Here is a 20,316-nt window from a genome sequence, read left to right on the forward strand (position 1 = left end):
TCTTGTAGATCTCTCCTCCCTTTATGGGTTATGCTTGGGGTTTTACTGGTACATGATATACTTTGCACAATTTATGTATGCCACCACATTAAAAATTGAGTATAAAAAGGTGTTGTGTTGAAAGGGCAAATCTGAAATGTAATTCATTGATACATGGGTTTGCTTTGAAGCAGTCCTTGATGCAAGGGCCATGTTTCCCAGGGCTGTTTTATAATTGTGAATTGTGTCCTTTTTGTATTTTCCATGTTGGAACATACTCTGCACCTTTTTTGTGTTCTTCCCTGTCTTGCAGTATGAAGGACCTCACCGGGAAGTGTGCTAGTACAATACGGCATCTTCAGTTCCAGAAGTACTGGGACTCGCTCCTTCCTGATTTCCTAACATCAGGGTCTTGATAACTACTTCCTGAATCTGAAGGAATGGTCCTGTATTGCCTGCACATCAAACCAGCACAATAGCATGGTACAGTGCGATCGATACAATGTGCATGGCAGTTTTTTGTACCACACTTTTACTTTTTCACATGGCACTGTATAATTTCAGGAATTCATCGAATAGATCAATAATCCCTCCCCCAACACTGCCCATGAATTTATTATAATCCAGGAATATAGTTTTGAGATCTTTGTTCTGGGGCCTCAAACAGTGTTACGAGTGGTTGTGGCACTATGTATTGTTGGCAAAATAAGGACATCACTATTGCCCTTGTACTTGACTCCTAACATTCTCACTGCACAGTGCCCGTTTTTGCCCTGTCAAAGTAATTTTAAAGTTGGAGACTTTGGAAGGCCTCTCTGAATTTTGTCTGGTGCTTCATGCAGCAGTAGCCATCACAGAGAGGGATTTGGCAGAGTGCGATGCTGGTGTTGAAGTAGAGATGACCACCATGACTCTAGTCCAGCAGCAGGCACACCAATTACCACACAGTTTTCCTACTCATTGCCAGGAAGGGTGGAAATCTTTAAGGTTCAACCCTGTTGTTCCTTCCTTCAAAGAGCCTAAGGCTATGTGCGCATGTTGCGTTCTGCCGTGAGAAATATTCTGCAGCGTTTTGTCACTGAATGTGCGTTTCAAAACGCAGCCAAAAAGCTGCGTTTTGGATGCATTCCGAATGCGGACTGGATGCAGAATTCATGCGTTCTGGATGCTCGCTCGGCCATAGACAGAGTGGGAAAAGCATCCAAAACGCGCACAAGTGGTGACATGTTGCTTTTTAGAACTCGATTTTGTAAAAAATTTGGCATCCAAAACCCTGCATTTTAAAACGCAACGTGCGCATGGAATTTGCTTAATTTTCATAGACTTTGCTGGGGACGCAGAACGCATGCGTTTACGCTGCAGTTTAAACGCTGCATAAACGCATGAAAAAACGCAACGTGCGCACACAGCCTATATCTCTGTGAGTACCCAGATGTACTCTCACACAGCTTGTACATTTAGCCTCTGTACCTTGCATTCTTATTGGGCAAGTATTGTCAGATTTCTTTTTTTCCTTTCTTTGAAATAAATTAGGAACTCGTTTCTATACAGGTGTCCTTTTGGGAGATGCAGACTGGAGCAAATTACCGTATTTTTCAGACTATAAGATGCACCCTGGTTTTAGAGGAAGAAAATAGGAAAATTAAAATTTTAGGCAAAAAATGTGGTCATGACACACTGTTATGGGGCGAGGATCTGCTGCCTACACTGTTATGGGGGTAATGTCCCCAAATTCTCTGCTAAGGTACCCCATTCTGGTAATGATCCTCCTGCCTTGTATATGTACCCCATCCTGCTATATGCCCCCATCCTGCTATATGCCCCCATCCTGCTATATGCCCCCATCCTGCTATATGCCCCCATCCTGCTATATACTGCCATCCTGCTATATGCTCCCCATCCTGATATATACTGCCATCCTGGTATATTCCCTTATCCTGCTATATACATATGGCCCCATCCTGCTATATGGCATGTATCCTGTAGCACACAAAAAAATAAACTTTTATACTCACCTTTCCTCGCTCCATGCAGCATCGCTCCTCCCCCTGTCTGTGGCGGCAGCAGCGCCGCTGACCTGTGTGGAGCCGTCACTGTTCCTGCAGCATCGTTCGTCCTGCTGTTTGCCGGTCAGCTGACCTGTGTGACTAGTGGCGTGCACCGCGATGACGTCATCGCAGTGCTCACCGCTCGCTACACAGATCAGCTGGCCGGCAGACAGGAGGAGATCGCGGTGCTGCAGGGGAACGGTGATAGGTGAGTGTACTGATTCACTGCCCCCGGCGCTGACCTGTGTGGAGCCGTTCCCCTGCAGCATTGCGATGTCCTCCTGTCTGCCGGCTGATGTGTGTGGTAAGCGCGCACAGGGATGACGTTATCTCTGTGCTCACCGCTCGCTACACAGATCGACTGGCCGGCAGACAGGAGGAGATCACGGTGTGCAGGGGAACGGTGACGGGTGAGTGTACCGTACTTATTCACTGCCCCCCGCCCTGATGATTATGTGCAGTGAATACAGCCGCACATCACTCCAGGCTGTAGTTGCCAGGGGTGATCACGGCCAGCTGTTTACTATGCCCGCACCCCCCCCATCATTCTGCCCACCTGTCAGTGCTGGCTTCAGTGCTGAGAGATGATGGGCGAGATGATGGGCGTGCATATGTAATGAGGGGGCCCACATGGCCACGGCAGGCTGCTGCAGCCTGCTCATGTCGCCGATGACCCGCTCCACCGCAGCACCCTCATTCCCAGCCGCAGCCCTACATTCAGACCATAAGACTCACCCCCTACTTTCCCCCAACATTTGGGGGGAAAAAGTGCGTCTTATGGTCCGAAAAATACGATATGTGCATAAGTGGTTGTTCTGTCTGAATTTTGTATAAACCCTCAAAGATGGATTAGGCGGCTATGTTCATGCACAGCGTTTTTAATGTGTATTTTCTGCAGCCTAAACCTGATGTTTGCAGTAAAATGCTATGTTCATGACCCCAGTTTATATGCATTTTTGCAGCTTTTTTTTTTTTTTTTTTGTGCAGATTACATGTGCACTTTGTCGACAGTACATATTTAATAAAATCAGTTTTATTCACACTTTTGCTGCGATTTTTGTATAATTGTTTTCACTTTTTCATTGCTTTCTATGGGTCAAAAATGCAAAAAAGAATTGACATGCTGCAGATTTTAAAAATGTTGCAATTCTCAAATTGAGGGGGGTAAGCTTGTGCATGAGATTTCTAATGCCTCATAGTTTTTGCTGATGCTATAAAAAGTTATAATTTGCATTAAAAACCCCCTGTATAAATGCTACACATGAACATCGGCAATATGCATCACAATGCCCCCAGTTTTTTGGGGGGTTTTTTGCTAAATTTATATCCATCCATCTACAAAATGATGTGGGATTTGACATGAAAAAAAAACTGGCTAACCTATAAATCTTATGGTTGCTCTACAAATGTATAAAATCGTCACTGAAAAGACTTTGAAATAGTCAATTTCAGTGAGGCCTGCAGCAATAAATTGGATTCCTGAGAAGTACATGAAATCAGGAATATGAGGCTCATACCTTTCAAGTAAGGGGTGAACCATATGGGTTCAGTTGCTGTGGGGGTTGCCTCATCTGCAGTCTTGGGGTGCCTTTTTGGGGGTTCACCCCCATTGGATGAGATGATGAGGAAGTGGGGGGAAAGAAGGGAATTTTGTTTACTTACCGTAAATTCCTTTTCTTCTAGCTCCTATTGGGAGACCCAGACAATTGGGTGTATAGCTTCTGCCTCCGGAGGCCACACAAAGTATTACACTGAAAAAGTGTAACCCCTCCCCTCTGCCTATACACCCTCCCGTGGATCACGGGCTCCTCAGTTTTGGTGCAAAAGCAGGAAGGAGGAAACTTATAAATTGGTCTGGGGTAAATTCAATCCGAAGGATGTTCGGAGAACTGAAACCATAACCAAAAGAACAATTCAACATGAACAACATGTGTACACAAAAGAACAACCAGCCCGAAGGGAACAGGGGCGGGTGCTGGGTCTCCCAATAGGAGCTAGAAGAAAAGGAATTTACGGTAAGTAAACAAAATTCCCTTCTTCTTTGTCGCTCCATTGGGAGACCCAGACAATTGGGACGTCCAAAAGCAGTCCCTGGGTGGGTAAAAGAATACCTCAATAAAAGAGAGCCGAAAACGACCCCTTCCTACAGGTGGGCAACCGCCGCCTGAAGGACTCGCCTACCTAGACTGGCATCTGCCGAAGCATAGGTATGCACTTGATAGTGTTTTGTGAAGGTGTGCAGACTAGACCAGGTAGCTGCCTGACACACCTGCTGAGCCGTAGCCCGGTGTCGCAATGCCCAGGACGCACCCACGGCTCTGGTAGAATGGGCTTTCAGCCCCGAAGGAAGAGGAAGCCCCGAAGAACGGTAGGCTTCAAGAATCGGTTCCTTGATCCACCGAGCCAAAGTTGACTTGGAAGCCTGCGAACCCTTACGCTGGCCAGCGACCAGGACAAAGAGCGCATCTGAATGGCGCAGGGGCGCCGTGCGAGACACGTAGAGCCGGAGTGCTCTCACTAGATCTAATGAATGCAAATCCTTTTCACACTGGTGAACTGGATGAGGGCAAAAGGACGGTAAGGAGATATCCTGATTGAGATGAAAAGGAGATACCACCTTAGGGAGAAACTCCGGGACAGGACGCAGAACCACCTTATCCTGGTGAAAAACCAGGAAAGGGGATTTGCATGACAGCGCTGCAAGCTCCGACACTCTTCGGAGTGAGGTAATTGCCACAAGAAATGCCACCTTCTGCGAAAGACGTGATAAAGAGACATCCCTCAGCGGCTCGAAAGGTGGTTTTTGAAGAGCCATTAACACCCTGTTAAGGTCCCAGGGTTCCAGCGGACGCTTGTAGGGTGGAACTATGTGGCAAACTCCCTGCAGGAACGTGCGGACCTGCGGAAGCCTTGCCAGGCGCTTTTGAAAAAATACTGAGAGCGCCGATACTTGTCCCTTGAGAGAGCCGAGTGACAAACCCTTGTCCATTCCGGATTGAAGGAATGAAAGAAAAATGGGTAAGGCAAAAGGCCAGGGAGTAAAACCCTTATCAGAGCACCAGGACAAGAAGATCCGCCATGACCTGTAATAGATCTTGGCGGACGTTGGTTTCCTGGTCTGTCTCATAGTGGCAATGACATCCTGAGATAAACCCGACGACGCTAGGAGCCAGGACTCAATGGCCACACAGTCAGGTTGAGGGCCGCAGAATTCAGATGGAAAAACGGCCCTTGTGACAGCAGGTCTGTGCGGTCTGGAAGCGCCCACGGCTGACCCACCGTGAGATGCCACAGATCCGGGTACCACGACCGCCTCGGCCAATCTGGAGCGACGAGAATGGCGCGACGACAGTCGGATCTGATCTTGCGTAACACTCTGGGCAACATCGCCAGAGGAGGAAACACATAAGGGAGTCGAAACTGCGACCAATCCTGAACTAACGCGTCCGCCGCCAGAGCTCTGTGATCTTGAGACCGTGCCATGAAGGCCGGGACCTTGTTGTTGTGCCGTGACGCCATGAGATCGACGTCCGGCGTTCCCCAGCGGCGACAGATCTCTCGAAACACGTCTGGGTGAAGAGACCATTCCCCCGCATCCATGCCCTGACGACTGAGAAAATCTGCTTCCCAGTTTTCTACGCCCGGGATGTGAACTGCGGAGATGGTGGAGGCTGTGGCTTCCGCCCACAGCAGAATCCGCCGGACTTCCTGGAAGGCTTGACGGCTGCGCGTGCCGCCCTGGTGGTTGATGTACGCGACCGCCGTGGCGTTGTCCGACTGTATGCGGATCTGCCTGCGCTCCAGCCACCGATGGAACGCCTTTAGGGCTAGATACACTGCCCTTATCTCCAGAACATTGATCTGAAGAGAAGACTCTATCGGAGTCCAGGTTCCCTGAGCCCTGTGGTGGAGAAAAACCGCTCCCCACCCTGACAGGCTCGCGTCCGTCGTGACCACAGCCCAGGATGGGGGCAGGAAGGATTTTCCCTGCGATAGAGAAGTGGGAAGAAGCCACCACTGAAGAGAGGTTTTGGCTGCAAGGGAAAGGGAGACGTTCCTGTCGAGGGACGTCGACCTCCTGTCCCATTTGCGGAGAATGTCCCATTGGAGTGGGCGCAGATGGAACTGCGCGAAGGGCACTGCCTCCATTGCTGCCACCATCTTCCCCAGGAAGTGCATGAGGCGCCTCAAGGGGTGTGACTGACCCCGAAGAAGAGATTGCACCCCTGTCTGCAGCGAAAGCTGTTTGTCCAGCGGTAGCTTGACTACCGCTGAGTGAGTATGAAACTCCATCCCGAGGTAAGTCAGTGATTGGGTCGGTGTCAACTTGGACTTTGGGAAGTTGATGAGCCACCCGAACTGCTGGAGAGTCGCCAGAGCGACGGTCAGGCTGTGTTGACACGCCACCCGGGAGGGTGCCCTGACTAGGAGATCGTCTAAGTAAGGGATCACCGAGTGGCCCTGAGAGTGTAGGACCGCCACAACGGATGCCATGACCTTGGTGAAGACCCGTGGGGCTGTCGCCAGGCCGAAAGGCAGTGCCACGAACTGAAGGTGTTCGTCCCCGATGGCGAAACGCAGGAAGCGTTGATGTTCGGGTGCGATCGGCACATGGAGATAAGCATCCTTGATGTCGATTGATGCTAGGAAGTCTCCTTGTGACATCGAAGCGATGACCGAGCGGAGAGATTCCATCCGAAACCTTCTGGTGCTCACATGCCTGTTGAGCAGTTTGAGGTCCAGAACGGGACGGAATGATCCGTCCTTCTTTGGCACCACGAACAAGTTGGAGTAGAAGCAGTGACCATGTTCCTGAGGGGGAACGGGAATCACCACTCCTTCTGTCTTCAGAACGCCCACAGCCTGAAAAAGTGCGCCGGCCCGAGATGGGGGCGGAGATGTTCTGAAGAAACGAGTCGGAGGACGAGAGCTGAACTCTATCCTGTAACCGTGAGACAGAATGTCTCTCACCCATCGGTCTTGGACATGTGGCCACCAGGCGTCGCAAAAGCGGGAGAGCCTGCCACCGACCGAGGATGCGGTTCGGGGAGGCCGAAAGTCATGAGGAGGCCGCCTTGGAGGCAGTGCCTTCGGCGGTTTTTTGGGGGCGTGACTTAGACCGCCACGCATAGGAGTTCCTCTGGCCTTTCTCTGGCCTGTTGGACGAGGAGGATTGGGACTTGGCTGAGGGCCGAAAGGACCGAAACCTCGGTTGTATTTTCCGTTGCTGAGGTCTCTTCGGTTTGGACTGGGGTAAGGACGAGTCCTTTCCCTTGGATTCCTTAATAATTTCATCCAATCGTTCGCCAAACAATCGGTCGCCAGAAAACGGCAAACCGGTTAAGAACTTCTTGGAAGCAGAGTCTGCCTTCCATTCGCGTAGCCACATGGCCCTGCGGACTGCCACCGAATTAGCGGATGCTACCGCTGTACGGCTAGCAGAGTCCAGGACGGCGTTCATGGCGTAGGACGAAAAAGCCGACGCCTGAGAAGTCAAAGACGCAACTTGCGGAGCAGAGGTACGTGTGACCGCATTAATCTCAGACAGACAAGCTGAGATAGCTTGGAGTGCCCACACGGCTGCAAAGGCCGGGGCAAAAGACGCGCCTGTGGCTTCATAGATGGATTTCACCAGGAGCTCTATCTGCCTGTCAGTTGCATCCTTGAGCGATGAGCCATCTGCAACTGATACTACAGATCTAGCCGCCAGTCTAGAGACTGGAGGATCCACCTTGGGACATTGAGCCCAACCCTTAACTACGTCAGAGGGGAAGGGGTAACGTGTGTCATTAAGGCGCTTAGTAAAGCGCTTGTCCGGAAATGCTCTGTGCTTCTGGACAGCATCTCTGAAGTTAGAGTGATCGAAAAACGCACTCCGTGTACGTTTGGGAAACCTAAACTGGTGTTTCTCCTGCTGCGAAGCCGACTCCTCTATAGGTGGAGGTGGGGGAGAAAGATCTAGCACCTGGTTGATGGACGATATAAGATCATTTACTAAGGCGTCCCCCTCAGGTGTATCAAGATTTGAGGGCAACGTCAGGGTCAGAGCCCTGAGCTGCGACATCCGCCTCGTCCTCCAGAGAGTCCTCAAGCTGAGACCCCGAGCAGCGTGAGGAAGTCGGGGAAGATTCCCAGCGAGCCCGCTTAGCCGGTCTGGGACTGTGGTCCGTGCAGGAGTCCTCCACGTGAGACCTAGGGGCCACCCCGGGAGCACGCTGCGGCGCAGACAGAGAGGGGCCTGGAGGCGATGATCCAACAGTGCCCGGGGCCTGTGTAAGGACCGGTCTGGACTGCAAGGCTTCTAGTAGCTTGGCAGACCATTTGTCCATAGACTGAGCCATGGATTGTGAAAGCGACTCAGAGAGTCTCTCAGCAAAAACTGCAAACTCTGTCCCTGCCGCCTGGACAGTGGAAGCAGGAGGGTCTGCCTGAGCCGAGGGGCCCACTAGTGACTGAGGCTCCGGCTGAGCAAGTGCAACAGGGGTCGAGCATTGCTCACAGTGAGGGTAGGTGGAACCCGCAGGTAACATAGCCCCACAAGAGGTACAGGTTGCAAAAAACCCTTTGCCTTAGCGCCCCTTGCTCCTTGTGGACGACATGCTGTTGTCTCCTAGGAGAGTGATCACTGAGGGTATATAGCCAAAAGTAAACAACCCGGCCGAACAGAGAAAATATATACATATATATATATATATATATATATATATATATATATATATATATATATATATATATATATATATATATATATATATATATATATATATATATATATATATATATATATATATATATATAATATATATACTCCGGCACCCTGGGGGGACCAGCACCGGGTGACCGGTGTGGCTTACCGACCGCCCAAAGCGGAGTGTGTGTCCACCAGATTCCCTGCCTTAGGTCTCCCAGAGCTGCAGAGCTCGTTCCTGAAAATCCTCCACCGGCAGAATGTGTGTAAAAATGGCTGCCGGAGCTCTCAGGGGAGGAGGGAGCCGTGGGTGGCGACTAGTAAAGTGCGGGAATCTGGGGCCCACAGTGATCAGTGAGGGGGGGGGGGAGGAAACCTAAAGTATGCTCCAGCCCTCACTGCCGACGTCAGGTCGACCGTCCCGCCCTTACCCCTGACTGGCAGGCCCGGGGGCGGGAGTTATGGTACTAGGCCGCAATGAAGCCGGGGACTAAATTTAATACCGCGGCCGACAAACAGGCTCGGTCGGCGCGGAAGTCCCGGTCTTCACAAACCAGCAGCTGCTGCAGCGTCTGTGAAACAAGCGCTCCATGCACAGTCCCCATGGGGACACAGAGTACCTTTAGATGCAGGGCCCTGTCCCTGAGGATACATAGACTCCTGTCCGGCAGATTCCCCCAGGGGCTGCGGAGGGAGCCCGGTCCCAGTAAATGGATGACCGGTCAGGATCCCCTTCTCCCATAGCCTCTAAGGGATGGTGAAGGAAAACAGCATGTGGCTCCAGCCTCTGTACCCGCAATGGGTACCTCAACCTTAACAGCACCGCCGACGTAGTGGGGTGAGAAGGGAGCATGCCGGGGGCCCTGTGGGGGCCCTCTTTTCTTCCAACCGATAAAATCAGCAGCTGCTGCTGACTAAAATGGGAAAGCATGAGTGGATGTGTGCCTCCTTCCACACAAAGCATAAAACTGAGGAGCCCGTGATCCACGGGAGGGTGTATAGGCAGAGGGGAGGGGTTACACTTTTTCAGTGTAATACTTTGTGTGGCCTCCGGAGGCAGAAGCTATACACCCAATTGTCTGGGTCTCCCAATCGAGCGACAAAGAAAAATGAGGAAGAGGCGTCTTCACTGTATCGAGGAAGGCATAAACCGCCTATGAATAGAGCCTTTGCAATGAATGGGCCACTTGTAATTCATCCTACCAAACATGGGGTGTGAGTGAATTGCAAGTTTTACACATGAATCGTGTGGGTGTGTATAATGGAATACTGTTTTTATTTTAAAATTTACAGGAAAAAAAGTGGAAAAGTAAGATACAATATTTTAAAATACCTAGAAGCAATAAATATATATAATATAATATATAATAGAGCAGCACTATTTCCACTTTTTTTTTTTTTTCTTTTTTACAGCTGTAGGTGCAAGGCCGTCAAGGCAAAAATTCCATTAACATACCATAGGCAAAAAAGTATGAAGGCAGTGTTAAGGACGGGACCCAAGCGGTCCCTCTTTGGATCTGACTGCTGTTTCAAATTATATTGTCATGTGTGCACACGAGACTAAATAACGGACAACAAGTCAGTTATAACTATCTCCATGACGGGCACTGACCAAGTGGTCTTTATTGTTTGAAACTTTCTATAGCTCTTGAGAAGTGAAGGGTGTGGACAAAATACAGTCCAATCAAGTATCGCAGGCTGGACTCAGGACATATAGAAATTAGCATAGTCCCTTTTTGATTGGACAGTCCAGACTTTGGAATTTCTTTGTTCATCAGCTTCTTTGGGTGTAGACAGGATATGGCAGCCATCTTCAACATTACATGTATATTGTATTAAGGAAAATACACTAAATATGCAATATACATATATACGTATTAGTAAAAAGAACAGACATTCATAAACATGTGTGTTAGTTTACATCTACTAAACTATATACCTGAGTCTATGAAATGGCTGAATTAAGTATTTTTGGATGCTCAATTCTTATCATAAACAGTAACACTACATAGATTGCAAAAAAAGAAAGACCTTTATTGGCCCATAAGGTGTGACAGCAATGTTTCAGTTCCTGGGAACCTTTTCAAGCAGTGCATAGATACAGACGGGAAGTTTAAATAGCCCATCATTTACATAATACAATTTACATGTAATTAATAAACCATTCATAGTAAGTGTCTTCGTAGAAAAGATGATCACATTTTACCATACAATGTATCGTGTAACAGTTCAGTTATTATACTGTACAAATTTATAAAAAACCTGTAGGGTGAAACGTGCTTAAAAGTACAATAGTGCTTAATCAGATAATTCATGCATATGTGTTAATTATTGCAGGACTCTCCCATCATGGAAAGCCATACTCTGTGCCATGTGTACACAGTTATTGGCGTCCTATACTGTGTTACTGCGCATGCCTCTACCACTGAGCAAGTGCCAATGAAAGAAGACTATACTAGACCTCCACATGCTCTGCGCGGTTGAAAGCAACCTGTGCCATCTTACTTCAGGTGGACTGCATGTTCAACTAGCGCATGCCATGTGTGTAGTGAAGGGTGTTCCTCCTCCTGTTGTTACAATGGACACTTTCTTAATGTAGTTATGCATGCTACATATTCTTTTAAGACAGTCACCACTTTTGATAAGGGATAATGCACATAATAGTATTAACATTAATTTCTCTCTCACTAATTATCATTGATGGCCTATCCTTAGGATAGGTCATCAATGTCTGATCATCCGGGGTCCGACATCCAACACCCACGCCGATCAGCTGTTCTCAGTGGCGGCAGTTGGAAGTTCCGGAGCTGTCCTGTCTTCTTGATAGCGGCCGTTGCCGGGTACTGCACATTCACCTCCCATTCAAATCAATAGGAGTTGGATGTGTAGTATGCGGCTGCAGCCACTATCAGAAGACGGGGAAGCTCTGGAACTGACAGTTTCCGGCTGCCTACTGCTCCTGCCTCTGGCACCAAGAACAGCTCATTGGCTGAGGTCCGACTTACAGCACTCCTGCCAATCAGACATTGATGACCTATCCGAAGGATAGACCATCAAAGTTAAAGTAGTGGATAACCCCTTTAATATTTTGTCATCAGCAAATAAGCCATATAATCATATTCTGCCTTTTTTTAGTGGAGATGCATTTAATGGAATTATTCAGTCCACTTGCTTCTACCATTCCATAACAAGCATGTGGAGAATCTGTAATATCGGGCATCTCTGCCTTGTACCATTTGAAATGTAAAACATATTTTTCAGAGAACATTATTGACTAATACGTTGACTGGCTTAGTGTATAATCCTGATATTGTTTTCAGAATTTGGCCAGAAAATCCAAATTTGGCCGAAGTTGCTGATATACAGTATACAACCAATTAAGTCGATCGAACGCTTTTTCGGCATCTAGGGAGATTGTGAAAACTGGTATTTTTTTTTCATTTTCTATATATGATATTAAGTTAATAGTTTTCCTAGTGCCATTTGTCGATCCTCTGCTTTTTACAAAACCAACTTGATCTGTATAGATCAAGTTGCCAAGAAATTCTGATATTTCATTTGTAGTTATTTTTACATAAACCTTAATGTCTGTATTTAGCAGTGATATAGTCTATAATATAATAGTAATAATAATAATATATGATCTCTGTTCTTCCTCAGCATAGATCAATTACAGACCTCTCCTGCCCAGCGATACAATGGCTTCATCAAGAGAGCGGAGGCTTCTTTTCCGCTATGCTCATCTTGATGAGGCAGGACAACCGACGTTCTGCTGATTGACAGACGGCTTTCCGATGCCTAACTCTGGGAGCTGGCTGTCAATCAGAATGACGTCGGCCGTCCCGCCCAGTCTGCAGAGCAGAGCGGATGAGAAGCCTCCTCTATGTTGTCCTGACCTCAGCGGGAGCAGCCGAGTTGCCGGCAGGAGCAGTCTGTGATGGGACAGGAGAACTTTGTGGTGACGAGGGGTGGCGCAAGGCACAACTGGCAGGTAGGTAGCAACTACCTGCCTGGTGACGCTTAGGCTTTTTTTTTTAAAAGTCCCTGATATACCCTTTTAAGGTGGTAGAAATTTGGTGCTTAAAAGTTAAAGGGAACCTGTCATCATAAATTTAGCTATCCACCTAAAAGTTTCCCCCTCTGCAGCTCCTGGGCTGCATTCTAGCAAGGTTCCTGTAGTTTTTCTTGCCCCTTTTATCCCAAAATAAACACTTTTATAAAGTAGTACCTGCTCGTATGTAAATTTTCTCAATTTTCCATGTGGGCGGTCTGTCTGGTGTCTGTGCCTGTCCTCCTACCGATTTACGCCCCCCCCAGAACGCTGAATTTCAAACCTCAAGACGCCGCCCCTGGGCGCCTGAGGTCCTGCGCATGCGCTCTGCTACCGTAGCGGGACAGTGCACAGCGTGCACGTGTGACCGCTGGTGACGGTATGCGCAGGCACGATGTTATGGGCGGCGCTGTGAGTGTCCTCAGCAAGTGCCGCCCATAACCTCGTGACCGCACTTTCCTCTCTGCCTCCAGCGTTATGCGCAAGCGCTGGAGGAATGATGCCCGGACGTCCCCTCCTTCCCATCTTGCCCTGCAGCAGGAAATAGATGGGAGGAGCGGACGGAGCAGGACACCTTATTGAACCGGGCGACGCGGCGAGCATCTTAGCGACGTCAATAGTAAACAAAACATGTAAAAACAAAGTCACACATTGTCTGCTGAAACGTCACGAGGTCACGAGGTTATGGGCGGCACTTGCTGAGGACACTCACAGCGCCGCCCATAACATCGTGCCTGCGCATACCGTCACCAGCGGTCACACGTGCACGCTGTGCACTGTCCCGCTACGGTAGCAGAGCGCATGCGCAGGACCTCAGGCGCCCAGGGGCGGCGTCTTGAGGTTTGAAATTCAGCGTTCTGGGGGGGGCGTAAATCGGTAGGAGGACAGGCACAGACACCAGACAGACCGCCCACATGGAAAATTGAGAAAATTTACATACGAGCAGGTACTACTTTATAAAGTGTTTATTTTGGGATAAAAGGGGCAAGAAAAACTACAGGAACCTTGCTAGAATGCAGCCCAGGAGCTGCAGAGGGGGAAACTTTTAGGTGGATAGCTAAATTTATGATGACAGGTTCCCTTTAAGTAATAATCATTTGGGAAGCTGTCATGTCAGTGTTTTTTTTAATTTTTTGTTTTGTTTTGGCCTTTAGCTGCCGTAAGGCCGACTCAACTTCCCTAGTTGAACATGGGGTGTTTAGACGGGATCATTCGTCTTCTGAGAGTTTAGGGAGTTGAAGATTTTGATAACAAAATGAAGCAAATTCTCTTCTTTAGGTTGTGGAATTTATGTCCTATCTTTGAGATTATTGTAGGAGTAATAATAGGAGGCAAAGGCTTCCACTATATCTGTCGGCTGAGAAAATAGAATATTGAATTTTTGGGTACAAGAGCCTTATGTTTTCTTTCTTTGATACTTTTGCTTTTATTCACCATCGGTTTGGTCATCTTATTGTGTTCAAAGCAGATTGAATCATCTTGTCGTATTTCTCTGTTAATTGAAATTTGAGTTCTGATCTTTCATAATGTTTGCTTGTGTAGAATGGGAGGGATTATTGTGTAGCTCTTTCTCTTTGTCAATTTTATTTATGACTCCTATTTTCTTCTTAACATCTTCTTTAATTTATAGTGCCCCTTTTAAAACCGCTTTATGTGCTTTCCATATCATGGCTGGGGATATGTCCTATGTTGCATTTTCTTTGAGAGTTTGAATTAGAACTAGTTTACACCTTGTTGTTGAAAAATTAGTGATTTAGTAAAAATGAGTTACATCACCTTGTTTTAGGACATTCACCATTAGTATGAAGTTGAAATATGAAAAACCACTGGGGCGTGATCAGACCATGTAATTTTCTCTATAGGTACTTCTTTAAATTTTATTGAATATTTGTTTGAATAATAGAAGTAGTCTCTTTTTTTTAAAGTAAGGCTATGTTCACACACTGCATCTTTTAGTGCGTATTTTTGGTGCGTTTTTGAGGTCACAAAGTTGACCAAAATGCATGCATTTCCCTTTACCAGCAAAGTCTGAGATTTCTATTTTGCTGTCCACACTGGGCATCTTTTTTTTGTCTGCATCTTGGCTGCGTTTTTGAAGATGCAGCATCTCAATTCTTTTTATGTTTTTTTTTTTTCCAGCGTTATTGAGCCCTTTAAGTCAATAGATTTGACTTTAAAAAACGCACTGGATAAAATGCGGCAAAAATGAGTCAAAAAAGCATGCGGGTTTTTTTTTTGTGTTTTTGCCGTGGGTGCGTTGTTTGGGGCCAAAAATGTTGCATCTTTGTAGTTATAAAAGATGCACTGTGGGAACATAGCCCAAAAATCTTATTCCTTGAAATGGTGGTAGTAGCATCCATTAGTTGGTTGGGAATAATTTTGAAATCGCCTAAAATTATTAACTCCCTTCTGGGTTGTTGTTTTTTCTCTCATAATTTTATTTAAAAAGGAGTTGTAATCTGGCGCATACATTTTTACTATGGTGAAATCCTTCTTTATTTTGCATATAAGTAGGTTATTTTTCAGACCAAGACATGCCCCTAGGTTTTAGAGGCCGAAAATTACGGGAAAAAATGTAAGCAAAAAATGTGGTTATGAAGCACTGTTTATGGGAGGGGGGGGGGAGATCTCCTGCTGATACTGTTATGGGGACAATGTCACCCAGTTCTTTACTAATGACCTTCCTTCTAGGCCCATCCTGGTGTACACAATGGGGAAAATAAATATTTGATACACTACTGATTTTGTAAGTTTTCCCACCTACAAAGAATGGAGAGGTCTGTCATTTTTATCGTAGATACTCTTCAACTGTGACAGACAGGAAAAAAAGAAAAAAAAACAACAAAAAATCACATTCGATGATTTTTAAATAATTACTTTACAAATAAATATTTGATCACCTACCAACCAGCAAGAATTCTGTCTCACAGACCTGTTATTTTAATTTGAAAAAGCCCTCGTACTCTGCACTTATAACCTGTATTAATTGCACCTGTTTGAAGTTGATACCTGTATAAAAGTCAAGTGTCCACACATTCAAATCAGTCACACTCCAACCTCTCCACCATGGCCAAGACCAAAGAGCTGTCTAAGGACACCGGAGATCAAATTGTAGATCTGGCTGGGGATGCGCTACAGGAAAATAGGCAAGCAGCTTGGTAGAGAAGGCAACAACTGTATGCTCAATTATTACAAAAATGGAATAAACACAAGATGACTGTCAATCTTATTCGGTCTGTAGCTCCATACAAGATCTTGACTTGTGGGATAAGGATGATTCTAAGAAAGGTCAGGATTTGGCCCAGAACTGCACGTAAGGACCTGGTCAATGACCTTAAGAGAGCTGGAACCACAGTCTCAATGACTACTATAGATTAAAATCCTGCAGGGAACATAAGGTCCCCCCCTGCATTTTTTTTTTTATTTATTTTTTTAATCTATGGATGAGTTATAAATATGCAGAAAATTTTCTGAGAAAATTTGGGGGGATTTATGAAAGAGAATTTGGTTCCCTGAAGGCCAGTTATATCTGAATTTGTAATTTTTACATCTAGCCAGACTAAATTTTTTCATAGAGCTGTTGAGTCCCTTTACATTTAGTAACATAAATTTTACTGTCATATAATTGGTTACCAAGGTTTGGGTGCAAACATGGTAATTACTGATAAACATACAAGCAAGTAGAATCACCTTTAGAAAATCACATTAAAACCATATGATTATGATCAAAAGGCTAAAATAGTGATTTAAAATTTAACTCTGTGGGCTCCAATTGGTCATTCAGCTCTGCCTGACAAATCTGAGCCAAGTACGTGGGTGGCACCAAAGAAGTGCTGCCTTGTAACGGTCACGCTTTTTGCTTTCGTTTGGCCCATTTGTTCCAGATGTTTAATATGAAAATGGTGATCGTTTGAAGTTACAATGGATAAAAGTCTACATACCCCTGTTAAAATGCCTGGATTTTATTATGTAATAAAGCCAATCAAGAAGAATTTTTACAGTATTTTTTTTTTTATTTTTTTTTTCTACCTTTTTAATATCTCCAATGATCTGTACAATTGCATTGAGAAACAAACTGAAATCTTTTTCTTTTCCAAAAAAAAACCAAAAACCAAAAAACAAAAGATCTAAAATAACATTGTTGCATATTTATGCAGACCCTTAATCTAATACTTTGTTGCAGTTACCCATTGAATTAATGACAACATTCAGTCTTTTTGGGTAGGAGTCTATCAGCACGATGCATCTAGAATTGGCAATCATTCTCTTCCTTGCAGTAGAGCTCCAGATCTGGCAGATTGTGAGGGCATTTCCTGTGTACAGCACCCTCTTCAGGTCTAACGGCCCGGTTTCAACTGCTGTAAAACATCCCTACAGCATAATGCTGCTTCCATCATGCTTCATTGTGGATATGGTGTCGTTTTGGCTTTGCGCCAAACAAACCTTTTGGAATCATGGGCAAAAGTTCAATCTTGGACTCACCAGACAATAACACATTTTTCCCCACATTGCTTTTGGCATACTTGATAGAAATTTTGGGAGGACATAGGTGGGCGTAGAAGCCTTTTTTTTTTTTTTTTTTACAAAGCAAAACATCCGTATTGCCGACCTAGCCCACAGGCCAGACAGATGAAGAATACAGCTGATTGTTATCACTTGCACTAAATAACCAGTAATTGCCAGAAATTCCTGCAGCTTCTTTAATGTTGTTGTATGTAGGCCACATGGTAGGCTGTCCAACCGATTGTTTTCTGGGTAGTGCCACTTTTTGACTACAGTCTTCAGTATTTAATGGTATATCTACTTCCATGGACATTTTTTTTTGCACACTTCTCATGATTGATAATTTTGAACAATTAGATTCTTTTGCTGTGTTGTAAGCTGCTATAGACCTTTAGTTTTTTCTGTAAAATGCAACTGAAAAAATCCTACTTGACCAGCTAAACTTTATATGGGGTTAATCACCATCACATGATGACAACAGTGTACTGACTAATATTTATCATGAGGGTAATGTGTTTTTAGGGATTCTTTTGAGATAAGAATTAGACAATTATAAGAGAGTGTTCACACTTTTGCAATCACATTACTTTAGTTGTGTTTTTATTTTCCTCCTCCAAAATGGTTTGTTGATTTGTACAGATTTATGTGTGACATTAAGGTGGGAAAAGTTCTAAAATCTTTTTGGTATGATATTTTATCTTTTTTTTTTTTTTGCTCTACAAAAACTTGTCATTTGACAGCTGTGTAGACTTTTTATATCAACTGAATATGCATGCCCTGCATTTAATAGTACGTGTCTTTGCAGCCGCTTCTGGAGAAATGTATGGTTTACTGCTGCTTAAAGGGGTTGTCGAAGACAACCCTTACTCATACCCCATGGTTGTTCCATTAAAATAAAAGCTTAAACTCCCCTCCGTTACCGACATAGTTTCATTGGTGCCGACACTCTCTCTCCCGTGGCTTACGTGAGGATGTTACGTCACGTGAGCCCCACTCCCAATCACCGACAGCTTCCCTCTCTCCACCTTTGTACATATAAGTAACAGTAACTGAGTGACCAACCGCAGCTCTCAATTCCTTTTGATCACTTTTATACATCTGACCGTGACAGTGGGGACAGTGAGGCCGAGGGTGATTGAGCACGGAGTTCGCGTGATGTAACAACCTCACATGGCTTCATATGGCCCCTCCCCTCTCCTTCATTATGTAGTAATGTCCCCATCCTATCCTATACTAATAAAGTTTTCTTTTTTTCTCCGGCGATGCACCACGGACTTGAGGATTATTTAAAAATTGTGCTTTTATTAAATAACATCATTCCATTGGTCAACGTACGTGCACGTGTCCCCCTCCCTGTGTGGAGTGTTTTGGTTTTTTTTTTACCGTTGACCGATGGAATGATTGTTATTTAATAAAAGCACAATTTTTAAATAATCCTCAAGTCCGTGGTGCATCGCCGGAGGAAAAAAAAACTGTTCTATTTTCCTATTGCCACGTGCCACACAGCGTGTACCTCCCGGGCTGAAGCAGGAACGCAATGCAAGAGCGTACATGGGTGAGCTGACTCAAACTGTGTGTTTTTCACCATCCTATACTAATGTCCCCTATCCTGGGCCCCTCCCAGGTTTATGTGTTTCCCCCATACTGATATATATGTCCCACATTCTGGGTCACTTCCTAGTATACGTCTGAAGGCGTGGACAGTGATACCCGCTGTAATTCAGTTTGGGGCTCAAGAGACGTAACAACATCACGTGAGCCCCAGGATAGTGAGTTCCAGCATCGGTGGCTAGTGTAAGCTTTATTATTTTAATGGGGGCAAACATGGAAAATAAGATGGGGTTGTAGTAGTGGACAACCCCTTTAAGGGTAAAAGGTTAAGAATCCCTTTTTTAAGCCATTTGTTTGCTCCTTGTATACAAATGTTTACTGAAATATTGCGCTCACAATAGTCTGTCACTTAATGTTCGATCACTGTTCAGTACTCCACTTATGAGGCATATAACATGGGGTCAAGCTATTCACAATAGCTGAGCGGTATAGCTCTGCTCTTTTTAGGCTGTATGCGCACGCTGTGTTTTTTGCTGCGTTTTGTGGTGTAGTTTTGTTGTCAGAAAGTTCTCAGTTTTGACTTCCCAGCAAAGTCTGAGAATTCAAATTTGCTGTGTGCAAGTTGTAGTTTTTTGGTCTGCAGTTTACTTGTCACAAACGTCTGACAAACTGCAGCATGTCCTATCTTTGTGTTATGTCTCTGCATTTTTCAATAGTGATGGAAGGAGTCGCAAATGAATCCCCTGCTGACTCAGAGTTGGCGGGGGAATGATCTGTCCGGAAGCCGATATCCATATAATCTATGGGGACCAGAATCCGATGCACAGGGGTAGTAGCAAGTGCTTTGTACTCAACGATCACCAGCGCGGCTGTCACACTGCTACCGCTGCCACTCATTCGTCTTTCGGGGCCACTCATCAGGCTCCTTCATATTCACTGCTACCCCTGCCCACCGGCGTCTGGGATTGGTTGCAGTCAGACAGCATGTCTGATGCTTCCAATCATAGACTCAGTCTGCGGATCTATCGTGGTATAAAAATAAAAATTGGCGTACAGTTCCCTCATATTATGATGAGGTAAAGCCACGGCTGCAGGCTGCAGCCCTCAACCGTGGGCTTATCTTGGCGATGTATCAAAATAGGAGGAACTGCATGCGGCTTTTTTTTCAATTTTTTTTAAATAAATGATTAAAAATAAAGCGGCGTGCGGTCCCCGCCAATTTTGATAATCAGCCAAGATAAAGCCAGATAGCTGGTGGCTGGTATTCTCAGGTAGCGGAGACCTACAGTTAAGAGCCCTCAGCTTAAAAATAGTAGCCTGCAGCTCCCCGGATTGTCGGGTCCGGTAGATTTATTTCTTTTTACTTTTCATAATTAGTAATGGGGAGGGTCTGTGTGACCCCTCCTCCTTCCCCTTATCACTAAAATACGGCTTAGTGGCAGCTGTGGGCTGCCATTTCCCCTTAATTACCTTGATTACCACCGCACCAGCGCAAT

General features: G+C 45.7%; 1 protein-coding gene across 7 annotated transcripts in view; it reads left to right on the forward strand.

The window, feature by feature from the left end:
- Positions 1-20,316, forward strand: part of KDM2B (lysine demethylase 2B) — a 244,672-nt gene that overhangs the window by 43,122 nt on the left and 181,234 nt on the right. The window contains exon 1 of one of the 7 annotated variants that reach the window (XM_075323520.1): positions 444-462. The exons of the other annotated variants lie outside the window; for them this stretch is intronic. The gene's annotated coding sequence lies outside the window, so the exon portion shown is untranslated. Of the gene's footprint in view, positions 1-443; positions 463-20,316 lie in introns of those variants that run through there. 7 annotated transcript variants of the gene reach the window in all.

This window comes from Anomaloglossus baeobatrachus, chromosome 1, assembly GCF_048569485.1.
Source record: "Anomaloglossus baeobatrachus isolate aAnoBae1 chromosome 1, aAnoBae1.hap1, whole genome shotgun sequence".
In the NCBI taxonomy this organism is placed as follows: domain Eukaryota; kingdom Metazoa; phylum Chordata; class Amphibia; order Anura; family Aromobatidae; genus Anomaloglossus; species Anomaloglossus baeobatrachus.